Below are 13,067 nucleotides of genomic sequence, written 5' to 3'. Positions count from 1 at the left end.
ATCACGAAGCATCAAGAAGCAGATTAGTTTTGTTTCCTGAACTTCTCGCACTGATAACGGGTAAATATATGGCTGGTAACGGGTAAATATTCTCGCACTGATAACGGTTAAATCAAATCACCATATTGATCTAATAATCAGATCTCTGTAAACCTCTGAATTCTACTGTAAAACATAATTTGTTTATTCTCTCACTTTGAACAATTAATTTTTCTACGTTGTTAAAAACGCTTTTTATTCCGCTTCTGAATATCCATAACCCAATCTCTGCAGATTAGATATCAGTACCTCCTGGTGATCCTGAGTCCAACCGAATCAATTTTAAACCTCTGGAACCGTCGTCTAGTGGCTAAACTTCGGCATCTGAGCTCCCTGTATCCTATATGTTGTTCATCGATATATGTCAGCAATTTATTTGGCCATGCTAATACCTGATTGAAGCAGATTTTTCCTGTCTTCTTTGGAATGATTTTGATTACCATAATCTGACTTCCAAAAAATGATTTCTTCAGCACCTCCATCATGTTAATTTTCTTTCTCCTTACTATCATGGGTTGGGCACACTTCGAAATTCTTTCGAATTACATTAAAATAATGCTCCTTTACGAACAAAGTATCTGTTCAGTAAGTTCAGTTTATTCCACTCGTTGTTTTTTTCCTTTCTTTAAATATCAGCAAAAAATGACTTCAAGGTGAATCAAACATTGTCCTTTTTACTCTATATCCAGGAATGCTCATCATACAAAATTCTTAGTAGTCATACTAGGTCATATATGATTTGTATGATTTCTTGGTAGTAATACAATGATCTTAGATGATTTCCTAGAAATCATACCGGGATCAGTTTAAAAAAATTGAAAGCCTGAAAAAACTCTAAAATTTACTTTTTCTGTTGACGTTGAAAAATTTTCCTGGAAAACATACAAGGTCATATATGACATATAAAACATATGACTGGCGCCCCCCAATTGTAACACAATATAGTCAGAGGACAATTGAATATTTTTTTTTGCATTTGCAATCCATATTTGATTCTTTGTGAGCGCTAAAAGAAAAACTATGCAATTTGAGCATAATCAGAATCTTAATTTGAGGCTATAGGCTTTTCTTACGGTTTCTTATAATTGAGCTTTTATAGACATTAACTGGCTTCAGAGAATATCAAAACTTCTATTTGGACTTACTCTTTTGTTTTACGCCCAACTTTGCAACTGATATTGTACGTTATGGTCTTTTGGTGGATCACAAAGTGATGCCGGGGAATCACATAGCTGACGCCTTACCGAATAAAATTAAAGAAAACACAAAGAGAAAAAAGTTTTATGAAAAGTAGATGTATGATTCTGGGTAATCAAACTAGGTTTATATATGATTTCTTATTAATCATACAAGGATCATGATATCATCATGTATGGCATCATATATGATCCTTGTATGAATGCTAAGAATTGGCGACCCGGGATTGAATGATAACCGTCGTTTGGTGCCTAATATTGATCCACCATGGTGTTGATGAAACTCTAAATACGCCCATTATTTATCCAATGCGCTTTTCAAGACCCAATCACAAATTACCCCAAGCACTTTCTCACACAAAAAAGCCCGCATCTGTTTTTTTGGGGCGGGGGTAGAAGATATATTGACGGGGAACCACAATCGAGATTGTCGTTCTCCGGGAATGATATGCCCGTTCTAAGGGAATGAAATGTCCGTGACATACCGGTTTTGGGTATGAAAAGGCGATAGTAAATTGATATTGAGCATAAAAGAGACTGTGGTCATACAATACAGAGAAAATGAAGCCATATTCAACATTGAAAAGACCGTGATCGATTAATATGCAGGTACAAAAACATCAACGGTGACAAATATAGGCTTGAATTTACAATAGTTGATCAACAATGTCCATGAAAAGAACTTGATTGGCCAGTATTCGGCATGAAAAAAAAAGATGATCGATGAATATGACCTGTGAAAAAACTGATCAAAATTTAATGATGGAATAACCGTTGTCGACCAATATTGGTGAAAAACACATCATTTGCCCAATACTGGTAATGAGAAACCGTTATCGAGTAAAACTAGGTGTGAATTAGACCAATTATGATCAATTCTGTACCAGTAAATTGTGGTGGTCTATCATTATTGGACCTCGAATGACCTTGACTTATGAATAATTGGCATGGAAACCGTAGTTTACCGATATTTGGTGTCAAAAAACGTCGATGGTTAATAGGCAGAGAAGAAGCACAGTAGATCTATTTTTGCATGGCTAACTTCCACTCCTTTTGGTTTTGAAAAGACATTGACCAACGTTGGCAGCTATCGTAAGACTACTTTGCCGATAAATTTATTGTGGAAAAAACTCTTCAAAAAAATCTGGAAAAACCTCTGAACTCTTAGAAGTTGTTTTTCGCCTTTTCTATCGATACTCTTGCCTTATAAAGTGCAGCTTTTACTTTGTGTGCAGGCATGATAATAATGGTATAAGTTGTCAGTTATTATGCTGATCAAACATATAGTTGACCACAGTCTGTGCAAACCCTGTGTCAACAGTCTCATAACCACTTTTGAGCGACTGTAACCTGCACGTACCGCACATTGGTTGCCACGATATTTCGTTCACAAAAGTAGTCGAACTAATGTGATATCCCAATTATCATACCCTCAAAAACAACTTAGGCTCTGTGGCTATTACAGGAAACACCCAAACGTCAGATCAATTAAAACACAGCTTTCAGAAGATGTGACTGGATTTCTTTTTGAAAAGTTAATTTTTTTTCAAACATGTAAATTAATAATATAACCGAAAGGCTAACGTTTACATGCCTTCAGAATAATCAGGAAAAATTATTGAAATAATCAAAATTATGAATTAATCTTCTGGTTATTAATTGATGTTACCCAAAAAGCTGTTTGTTCCACTATATAAAAAATGACACGAATGATCCTAACTGTCTATCTATTGGAAATTTTTCATGCTGAAAAACATAGCTTTCAGAAGATGTGAGTGGATTTTTTTGAAAAGTTAAAATATTTAAAATTTTCCTCGTGATTCTCACCGCAAAAATCTAGTGAGATAGCCTTGAACTAGTTCGTACCTAGTAATCCCAGGTCTAGGTATAGACTTATGAAAAGACAAAGCTCGGCCAAAATGTTCTATGAAAAGACCATACTCGACTCATTTGAGCTATGAAAAGATTTTAGCTGGACTTTAAGACAATCTGGACTTTGACTTGACTCAGATTTTTCGCAAAAGACTTTAACTGGACCCAAAGTTTTACAAAAGACTTTGGCTCGGTCAAAGATTTGGGCTGGACTTAAGCTTGACACAATGTTTGCAAACAAAGTCGAATTAAGTTCTCTTCATCGGTCCATCATTAATCTTTTCATAAGTCTGCTTTTTGTCATTAACATTTTACTTGTAAAGTTGCATTCAACGTAGTCAGCATGTATGCTCCTCCAACTTTTACGATTCAAAAGAACCACAAATCCCTCAAAAACGTGCATTATTTTTTATTAAAATGATAGCTCATATTTTTGGAATGGAAAACAAATTGAATAACGCCGAAGTTTTGTCACAACTAATGGGACTGGGACCATTACACTTAGGCTAGCTGGTTTCCTTGAACCAAGTAATGTGGTAATATACTCAAGCTGCAATAATTCTTTGTCTTAAGATTTGACAAAATTCTTATGACGTTTGGCAGTTTTCCAACTGATTCTTAAGTTGGACTGCTCTGGTGCAAAGTTGTTCAGTCTTGCTCAGGTTCTGGTTCTGTATATACAGAAGCAGGATAAAAATTTAAAAAAGAGTTTTTTTAAAAAAACAGACTTATGAAAAGAAAAGACTAATGTTGGACCCATGAAAAGACCTTAGCCTGACTTTCTTCGTTATGAAAAGACTTTAGCTCGACCCATGAAAAGATATCAACTCAACTTTAACTAGGATGCTCGACCGTGTAATTATAGTCAATATCCCCCACCCCTTTAGACTTTTAAAGTCTTTTCATAAGTCGACGCATAGGCCTGGAATGCTCGACAGCCGCTTTTTTTGTATCCAGAATTGGACCACTGTAATCTCCGATACCCTATATTGTTCAACAATTGTTTGTTCACTCCCAATATTTGTCAAGCATGGTCCTTTCATTCCAACTAATGATCGATCATCCATCTTTTAGTGGCCAAAAAGACTCCGAAAGGTTGAATTTATGCCCAATTTTGATCAACCAATGTCTTTTCTCTCGACCCATATAAGTCGACTGTGATCTCTACCTACCCAATATTTATCGACCACTGTCTTTAGCATACCTGAAATTGATCGGCAACAGTCTTTCCGTACCCAATATCGATTCAATTTGGATCTTTATGTCGAATATGAGTGGACCACTGTCCCTTCATAAGTCGACTTCTCAACTAGGGTGTCACTATTTGAAAATATGAATCATAGCTGTGTGCGTTTTAGGGGGACACTTTGTGAATGACTACTACCCATACAGGTCCTTCATCCGCGTATTTCATTGGTCTCCCGAGAAGTATAGATGGGTTGAGTAAGTTCCAATTCTAACTACGTTTTTCCACTCAAGTATAAAAAGCGTTTCGTTGCAATATTAAAAAATCACATTCGAAAAATCGTAAAGGAGCTCCGTAAAAAAGAGCATCTTCATCGGCCGTTATTCAACCAAGACCCGCAGACCAGATTTAATATTTTTTAAAACTTGAAATCCGATGATCTTGATCCCTGCACAAATTGAAATCCTGCAATTTGCAATTGTGCTTTGAAAACATTCCTGAAGAGACAATGCTTTTCGATTACAGGGCAGATTATTCAATGTGGGGATGAAGTATATTAAGTCAGCTAGTTAACCCCTATCATAGCTAAATGCTGGTACAGTTTTCCAGTTAACAATACGGAACATATGGGTCGGTCAAAAGGTAAGAATATAAGTTTTAAGGCCTGTATAAACTAACATCAATATTTACCTATACAGGAATTGATTTAATAATTGAGCAAAAATTTTTTTGTCTGAAAATAGAAAACAAGCTCGCTGTTAAGTTTCTTTAAGAAGATTCGCTCGTTTTCGAAAGACTAAAGGCACTCCTATTCTGTTGTGAATGTTTCGCAGCAAAAACTGAAAAGTTTTCCTTCATTCTCGATTAACATTGAGCAAACGTAATATTATGATTTCCCTCAACAATCTTTCCAAGGCAGAATTAGAGAAAGCTGAAGGAAGTCAAGAATGACTTCCGATACTTTCCGATTTTTGATTTAAAAGTTACACTTCGAGTTGAGAATGTCACATCCATTAAGCTATGATTGCGGGAACATAATGCTATATAAACCGACTGATTTGTAACAAATCTTGCCGCCAATTGAAACATTGATTAATAATTCTCTCTCTCTCTCACATCAATACACAACTTATCAGGTTACTGTGCCCAGCCAAACGCACAGCTGCACATAAAAATTTTTCTGCAAGGCGGCCAAACAAAAACAGAGACAAAACAGCAAAGGGACAAGACACTGCCAAAGAGACCAGAAAGGGCCAAAGAGACAAAAGCCAAAACGAGAGAGCAAAAGAGAGAGCAAACAGTCCGAAAAGAGTAGCTAGCAAGGATCAACAGGGTGAAATTCCAGGCCCTAGTTTTGAAGGAGTCTGTTTGAGTGCCGACAAAGTGCCAAACCAAGATTGAAAACATTAATTGTTCTAAATTTGTAAAAAGTTACTTTCCTAAAAGGTAGCTTATTGGATGTGACGCGCGTGCATTTCCGGATACCGTTCGGACATTTTTTTTTGAAAAAGCGCATTCTAATCGAACACCGTTCATTTTTTTGAAAAAACGGTGATTTGCTGAACATCGTTCAGATTTTGATTTTAAAACATTGTAATAAACCTGTAGAGCAGCGCAAAACTTAAACACTCTACAAATATGGTTGAACTTGATTGCAAAATGATAATAACTTTGGAGAAATAATCATGCTAATAACGGGCGATACATGTAGAGACTGCCCTTGAGTCTGTGAAGTTATTGCAACCTGGGTTCCGCTAAGGATAACACCCGACCTAGAGGATCCTTTTACAGTCCAACCTTGTAAGGACGTGGCCTGGCCGTTTCTCAGTGACCACTAATGACATAGACAAGAGGGTAGTGTGTGCGTGTAGGACCTTTTGTTTGCGGACATTTTAATCCTAGTTCTCCAAAGAGTTGGTTTTTGTATGAAAGTAATGAGTGAAAAAGTGTTGAATTGATAAATTGATTAGAGAGACTAATTTTTTGCTTCGAATTGTTAGACTGGTTAGACAAGAGATGAGTGATAAGAACGAACGTGTCCGATTCAGCGGAAAAGAGGAAGACTTTTTGTACTTTTCGGAGCAATTTGAGGCTCGCATTTTTGTTCTTATGTTGTACAAGGTACTTGATGGTAGTAGTACATTTGAAGATTATGTCCCATCTACAGGCCCTAACGCTTCACGAGCCGAAAAAGACGCAGCTATAGATAAAGGGAGAGAAATTTTTAAAGAAAAACAAAAGCAAATATGGTATGAGCTTGTTTCGGCGCTAGACAAGCAGTCAGTTCTTTATCTTAGGCCATATAAAGAGATGGGGCTCAAGCATGTGATGTGTTAACTAAGAGATTCCGTAGCTTTGAGAGACCTAGCTTACAAAAGTTAGTAAGCGAACTCACTAGCCTTGTTAAAAGAGACGACGAAAGTTTAATCGAGTATATAACAAGAGCAGAGGAACTACAATTTAACCTTAACCAAGTCAACGAGGGATTGAGTGAAAAAATGTTTACATCAATTCTACTGAAAGGTCTGCCGAACGAATTTGATAATTTTGTCACACTTGTTAAGTACGGTAGTGAGGATAAATCACTTGATGAGTTGAAGCGAGATCTGATCAACTTCGACACTGAGCGAAGAATAGAGAGTGATAGGAAAAACGCAAGTGAAAGTGTCTTCCTAACAAAGCAGAAGAGGTGCCATAACTGTAACAAGTTTGGACATATTGCAAAATTCTGTCGCTCAAATAATAAGCCTCATAACCCACAGCCTAATACCAGCAAAGTAATTCAATGCTACAATTGCAATAAGTTTGGACACAAAGCTACAGAGTGTAGGAATAAAAAGTTTGAGAGTCATGCCAGGCGAAGCGTTAGAAATGAGAAACAGAATTTAGCAGAAGATGAAGAATACTTCAGTTTCTTTTTATGCCCAGTTGATGATGAGGGAGTAGGACTAGTGCTAGATTCGGGGGCAACAAGTCACATGATAAACAACAGGGAAATGTTTATCGATATCGATGATAGTTTCTCGGGCAAAGTACAGAACGCAAACACAACAGAGTCTGAAATTTGTGGCCGAGGTACAGTTGCATTTTTAGTTAAGGATTGTAATCAGGTTAATAGAAAAATTATCTTAGAAAACGCCTTGTTTATACCTGAAAACTCACACAGTCTAGTGTCAATTAGTAAACTTAGAGAAGCAGGAGCTGAAGTTTTGATAGGACCAGAACTAAGCATAATTGACAAAAGCGGTCTAGAGTACCCATTTAGGCAGGAGAAAAATTTGTTCATTTGGGACTTTAGTGAGATTGATAAAACTTGCAAAAAAAATTGCCTACTGTCCACTAGCTTAAAAATGTGGCACAAAAGATTGGGTCATAACAATTTTACGGAACTTAGCAAACTAGTTGAACATGTTGAAGGAATGCGTATCAGCGACAGTTCGGTAGATGTATGTGAGATTTGTGAGTTGAATAAGGCTAAGAAACAACCAATAGCAAAAGATTGCACAACAAGAGCTCAAGCAGTGTTGGACATTGTGCACACAGACATCTTAGGGCCTATTACCCCCGAGGCTGTAGATGGCCACAAGTACGCGATAGGATTTGTTGATAGCTTCAGTAGATATTGTAGGGTTTACTTTATGAAATCAAGGGACGAGACTCCAGAGAAATTTCAACAATTTTGTGCAGATGTAGGCCAACCTTTAACTTTAGTATCAGACGGTGCAAAAGAGTACATATCTAGCGACTTTAAAAAGTTTGCCCGGCAAAAAGGAATCAGGCTTGAGAATTCTGCGGCGTACAAGCCACAAGAAAATGGTAAAATTGAAAAACTTTGGGACGTCACTGTAGGAACTGCTAGATGTTTAGGAGATCAGGCTTCTTTCGAGAAAAAGTATTGGACTTATTCGCTCAACATGGCGTTCTATTTGAAAAATTTTTGCTATCATTCGGTAATAAATAAAACCCCTCATGAAGCCATGTATGGCGAGAAACCAAATCTTAGTTTCATGAAAGTGTTCGGTTGTGTTGCTTACTCTTTCATAGAGAAACAGTTCAGAAACAAAATAGACAAAAAAGCGAAGAAGGGAATTTTTTAGGTCATGCACTCGATAGTAGATCTTTTCTGATAGGAATAGAAAACGATCGCGGTGAGCTTAAGGTTCAAAAAACAAGGAATGCAAGGTTCGACGAGAACAACTATTACTTCGGAGTGAATGAACAGATAAATCTAGAACATGAGGTAAACAAAGAGATGAGTGAAATAGTTTTTTTAAGTGAAATTGTTGATCAAAATTTGTTACCTAAAAACGCAAAAGAGGCGCTCAAGAATGAAAACTGGAGGAAGGCAATGCAGGACGAATATAACTCACTGAGCAAAAATAAAGTTTGGGATCTAGTTGAGGATAATGGAGCAAAAGTAGTGGGTAGTAGATGGCATTTTGGAGTTAAATATGGTCCGACGGGGGAGATAAGTAGATTCAAAGCAAGGTTCGTGGCCAAAGTTTACAGCCAAGTCTTAGGGAAGGATTTTCATGAGACATACTTACCAACGACTAGATTGTCAACAATTCGTTTAATTGTGAGCTTGTCTGTTCAAAAAGGGTCGAAAATAAGACAAATGGATATAAAAACGGCATATCTTAATGCACCTATAGCTGAAGAAATTTACATGAAGCAACCAGAAGGTTTTGAGCAATTAGACAACAAAGGAAAACCTCTTATTTGTTTAATGAAGAAAAGTCTTTACGGTCTTAAGCAGTCAGGAAGGAATTGGTATCAGACATTTAGGAACTTTTTGGTAGCTAATGGTTTTGAATCTTTGGTTCATGATAATTGTTTGTTCGTAAAGAAAAGTGAAAGACAACTTCAAGGCGCAGTTTGTTTGTGGGTAGATGATATAATAAGCTGTGATTTTCAGGAAAATTTCTCGGCTTGGTTTGAGAGTGAGCTGGCTAAGGATTTCAAAATAAGTGATTGTAGGTATCTTTGTTGGTTTCTTGGAATGAAAATTGTGAAAAAGGAAAATTCAATTGAAATCAACCAAAAACAGTATATTGAAAAGTTGTTAGAGAGATTTGGACTAGAAAATTGCAAATCAGTAGAAACACCACTTGCAGACATAAAACTTACAAAAGAAGACTGCCCTCAGGAGGGGAGTGAAGAGCAAGAGCGCATGAAAAGTTTTGGTTATAGAAGTTTAGTGGGTTGCTTGAATTATTTAGCTTGCTCAAGTAGACCAGACATTGCTTTTGCAGCAAATTTCTTAAGTTGTTTTGTTGAGAACCCAGGGGGAAAACACTGGAAAGCCGGAAAAAGAGTTTTGAGATACCTCAAAGGTTCTAAGTCAAAGAGTTTAGTTTTTAGGAGGGGAGACAAGTTAACCTTAGAGTCTTTCTCCGATGCCGATTGGGCGGGAAATTTAGACCATAGGAAAAGCACTTCAGGATATTGTTTCAAACTTAGCAGTACCTCAGCCGTTGTGAGTTGGTCAACAAAGGTTCAAAGATGTGTTGCTACATCAACGGCAGAAGCCGAAATGAATTCCTTGGTAGAGGCAACAAAGGAGGCCATTCACTTGAGAGATCTGCTTCAGGACTTAAGCGTTGAGGTGCAAAAACCTATTGAGATTTTCGTTGACAACCAGGCATGCATAGCACTCAGCAAGCAGTCCACTCACTATGGAAAAACAAAACACTCTGCACTTAAACTTCATTTCATAAGGGAGCTTGTAGAAAGGGGAGAGCTAGAATTGAAATACTTGCAAACTGACCTCATGATCGCAGATGTCCTCACCAAGGGGTTAGGGAAAACAAAACACGCCAGGTTTTGCGCGGCTCTCTTAGGTGACACCCAACCCGAAAGGAGGGGTGAAGGAAGTCAAGAATGACTTCCGATACTTTCCGATTTTTGATTTAAAAGTTACACTTCGAGTTGAGAATGTCTTATCCATTAAGCTATGATTGCGGGAACATAATGCTATATAAACCGACTGATTTGCAACAAATCTTGCCGCCAAATTGAAAGATTGATTAATAATTCTCTCTCTCACATCAATACACAACTTATCAAAAGCAATAACAAAACTTACTCCCGAAAACAATAGCAGGTTGGCTGGTAGGAAGAAGGAAGTTTTCGGATCATGGAGGCAAAGAATTATTATTGGTATACCCGTACCGAATGCCAGGTCAATATCAGTACGGGGCAAGTCTAATTGCAAGTCTAGGTATCAGTACTGATTCAGAGCTATGATCATAACACATTTAAGACTTGTCAGACTTGGCCAAGACTTGGCAAATCTTAATCCAAGTCTTGGCCAAGACTTGCCAAGTCTTAATCCAAGTCTTGGCCAAGACTTGGCAAGTCTTAGTCCAAGTCTTGGCCAAGACTTGCCAAGTCTTAATCCAAGTCTTGGCCAAGACTTGGCAAGTCTTAATCCAGTCTCAAATGGCCAAAAAAATGGTCAAAAACAGCTGAAAAAAAACGTCAAAACTGATCGAAAAAACGTCAAAAATTGCCGAAAAAAAGTCAAAGATAGCCGAAAAAAACGTCAAAACTGGTCGATAAAACGTCAAAAATGGCCGAAAAAAAAGTCAAAAATAGCCGAAAAAACCGTCAAAACTGATCGAAAAAACGTCAAAAATGGCCGAAAAAAAATTAAAAATAGCCGAAAAATACGTCAAAACTGATCGAAAAAACGTCAAAAATGGCCGAAAAAAAGTCAAAAATAGCCGAAAAAAACGTCAAAACCGATCGAAAAAACGTCAAAAATGGCCGAAAAAAAAGTCAAAAATAGCCGAAAAAAACGTCAAAACTGATCGAAAAAACGTCAAAAATGGCCGAAAAAAAGTTAAAAATAGCCGAAAAAGACGTCAAAACTGATCGAAAAAACGTCAAAAATGGCCGAAAAAAACGTCAAAAATAGCCGAAAAAACGTCAAAACTGATCGAAAAAACGTCAAAAATGGCCGAAAAAAAGGTCAAAAATAGCCGAAAAAAGAGTCAAAAATAGCCGAAAAAAGTCAAAAATAGCCGAAAAATACGTCAAAACTGATCGAAAAAACGTCAAAAATGGCCGAAAAAAAGTCAAAAATAGCCGAAAAAAACGTCAAAACTGATCGAAAAAACGTCAAAAATGGCCGAAAAAAAAGTCAAAAATAGCCGAAAAAAACGTCAAAACTGATCGAAAAAACGTCAAAAATAGCCGAAAAAAGTCAAAAATAGCCGAAAAAAAACGTCAAAACTGATCGAAAAAACGTCAAAAATGGCCGAAAAACAAGTCAAAAATAGCCGAAAAAAAACAACAAAACAGATCGAAAAAACTTCAAAAATGGCCGAAAAAAAGTCAAAAACAGCCGAAAAAAATGTCAAAACTGATCGAAAAAAGGTCAAAAATGGCCGAAAAAAAGGTAAGAAATAACCGAAAAAGAGGTCAAAAATATCCGAAAAAACGTCAAAAATGGCCGAAAAAAAGGTCAAAAATAGCAGAAAAAAAGGTCAAAAATAGCCAAAAAAACGTCAAAAATGGCCGAAAAGAAGGTCAAAAATAGCCGAAAAAAAGGTCAAAAATAGCCGGAAAAAAATCAACAGGACATGAAAAGAAGCTACAACAAAAGCTGTTTTCCTATACTCAGTTTAAAAAGAGTACTACAACACTGAACTGGCCGCAGGCGACCAAAAAGTATAAAAACACCGACAAACGTCTTTTTTTTAAATAAAGACATAAAAAAATAGAGGCATCGTATGCAGAATATAAAGGCATCAGAACCATTTTTTTTTATTTTTTGACCCAGAGAAAAATTAATGGTTTTTTAAAGGCAAGTAAAATGTTAATAGACGGTTTTTGAGTCAAAACGAAAAAAAAACAGCTAAAGAAGAACACGAAAAAGAAGAGGCATCGTATTCAAAATATAAAGGCATCAGAACTGATTTTTTTTCGTTTTTGGACACAAAGACAAAAATGATTGTCTTTTAAGACCAAATTGGTTATGATTCAGGGTTTTTGGGGTCAGAATGAAAAAAAAACGAAGAAAACGAGAACACACTAAAAAAACATACGAACATCGCGCTTAAAAATAAGGTCATGAGAGTTGATTTTTTTTTACGTTTTTGACCCCAAAAACAAAAATGCTAGTCTTTTAAGACCAAATTGATTATGATTTAAGATTTTTGGGCTCAGAACGAAAAAAAAAATCGAAGAAAACAAGAACACACTAAAGAACCATACGAAAATCGTATTTAAAAACAAAGTCAAAAGCGGTAATTTTTTTTCGTTTTTGACCCCAAACACAAAAAAGCGAGTCTTTCAAGACGAAATTGATTATGATTTAAGGTTTTTGGGTTCAGAGTGAAAAAAAACCATAGAAAACGAGAACACACTAAAGAAACATATGAATATCCCGTTTAAAAATAAAGTCATGAGAGTTGACTTTTTTTTCCATTTTTGACCCCAAACACAAAATGCTAGTCTTTTAAGACCAAATTGATTGATTTAAGTTTGTTGGGGTCAGAACGAAAAAAAAACCGAAGAAAACGAGAACACACTAAAGAAACATATGAACATGGGGTTTAAAAATAAAGTCATCAGAGTTGATTCTTTTTTCGTTTTTGACCGTAAACACAAAAATACTAGTCTTTTAAGACCAAATTGATCAAGACTTAAAGTTTCTGGGTTTAGAAAGAACAAAAATCAAAGAAAATGAGAGCACACTAAAGAAACTTATAAACATCGTATTTAAAAATAAAGTCATTTGATTTTATTTCGTTTTTGAACCCAAA

General features: G+C 36.3%; 1 protein-coding gene across 1 annotated transcript in view; it reads left to right on the top strand.

Annotated features, from left to right (window-relative positions):
• The first annotated feature begins 4,468 nt into the window (after positions 1-4,468).
• LOC142337339 (uncharacterized) overlaps positions 4,469-13,067 on the top strand; it is a 46,576-nt gene continuing 37,977 nt past the window's right edge. Inside the window, exon 1 of the mRNA XM_075386556.1 lies at positions 4,469-4,550. The gene's annotated coding sequence lies outside the window, so the exon portion shown is untranslated. The remainder of the gene's footprint in view (positions 4,551-13,067) is intronic.

Source organism: Convolutriloba macropyga, chromosome 3, assembly GCF_964194025.1.
Source record: "Convolutriloba macropyga chromosome 3, txConMacr16.3, whole genome shotgun sequence".
In the NCBI taxonomy this organism is placed as follows: Eukaryota; Metazoa; Xenacoelomorpha; order Acoela; family Convolutidae; genus Convolutriloba; species Convolutriloba macropyga.
Note: the sequence above shows the minus strand (reverse complement) of the source record. Positions and strands in the feature narration are given on the sequence as shown.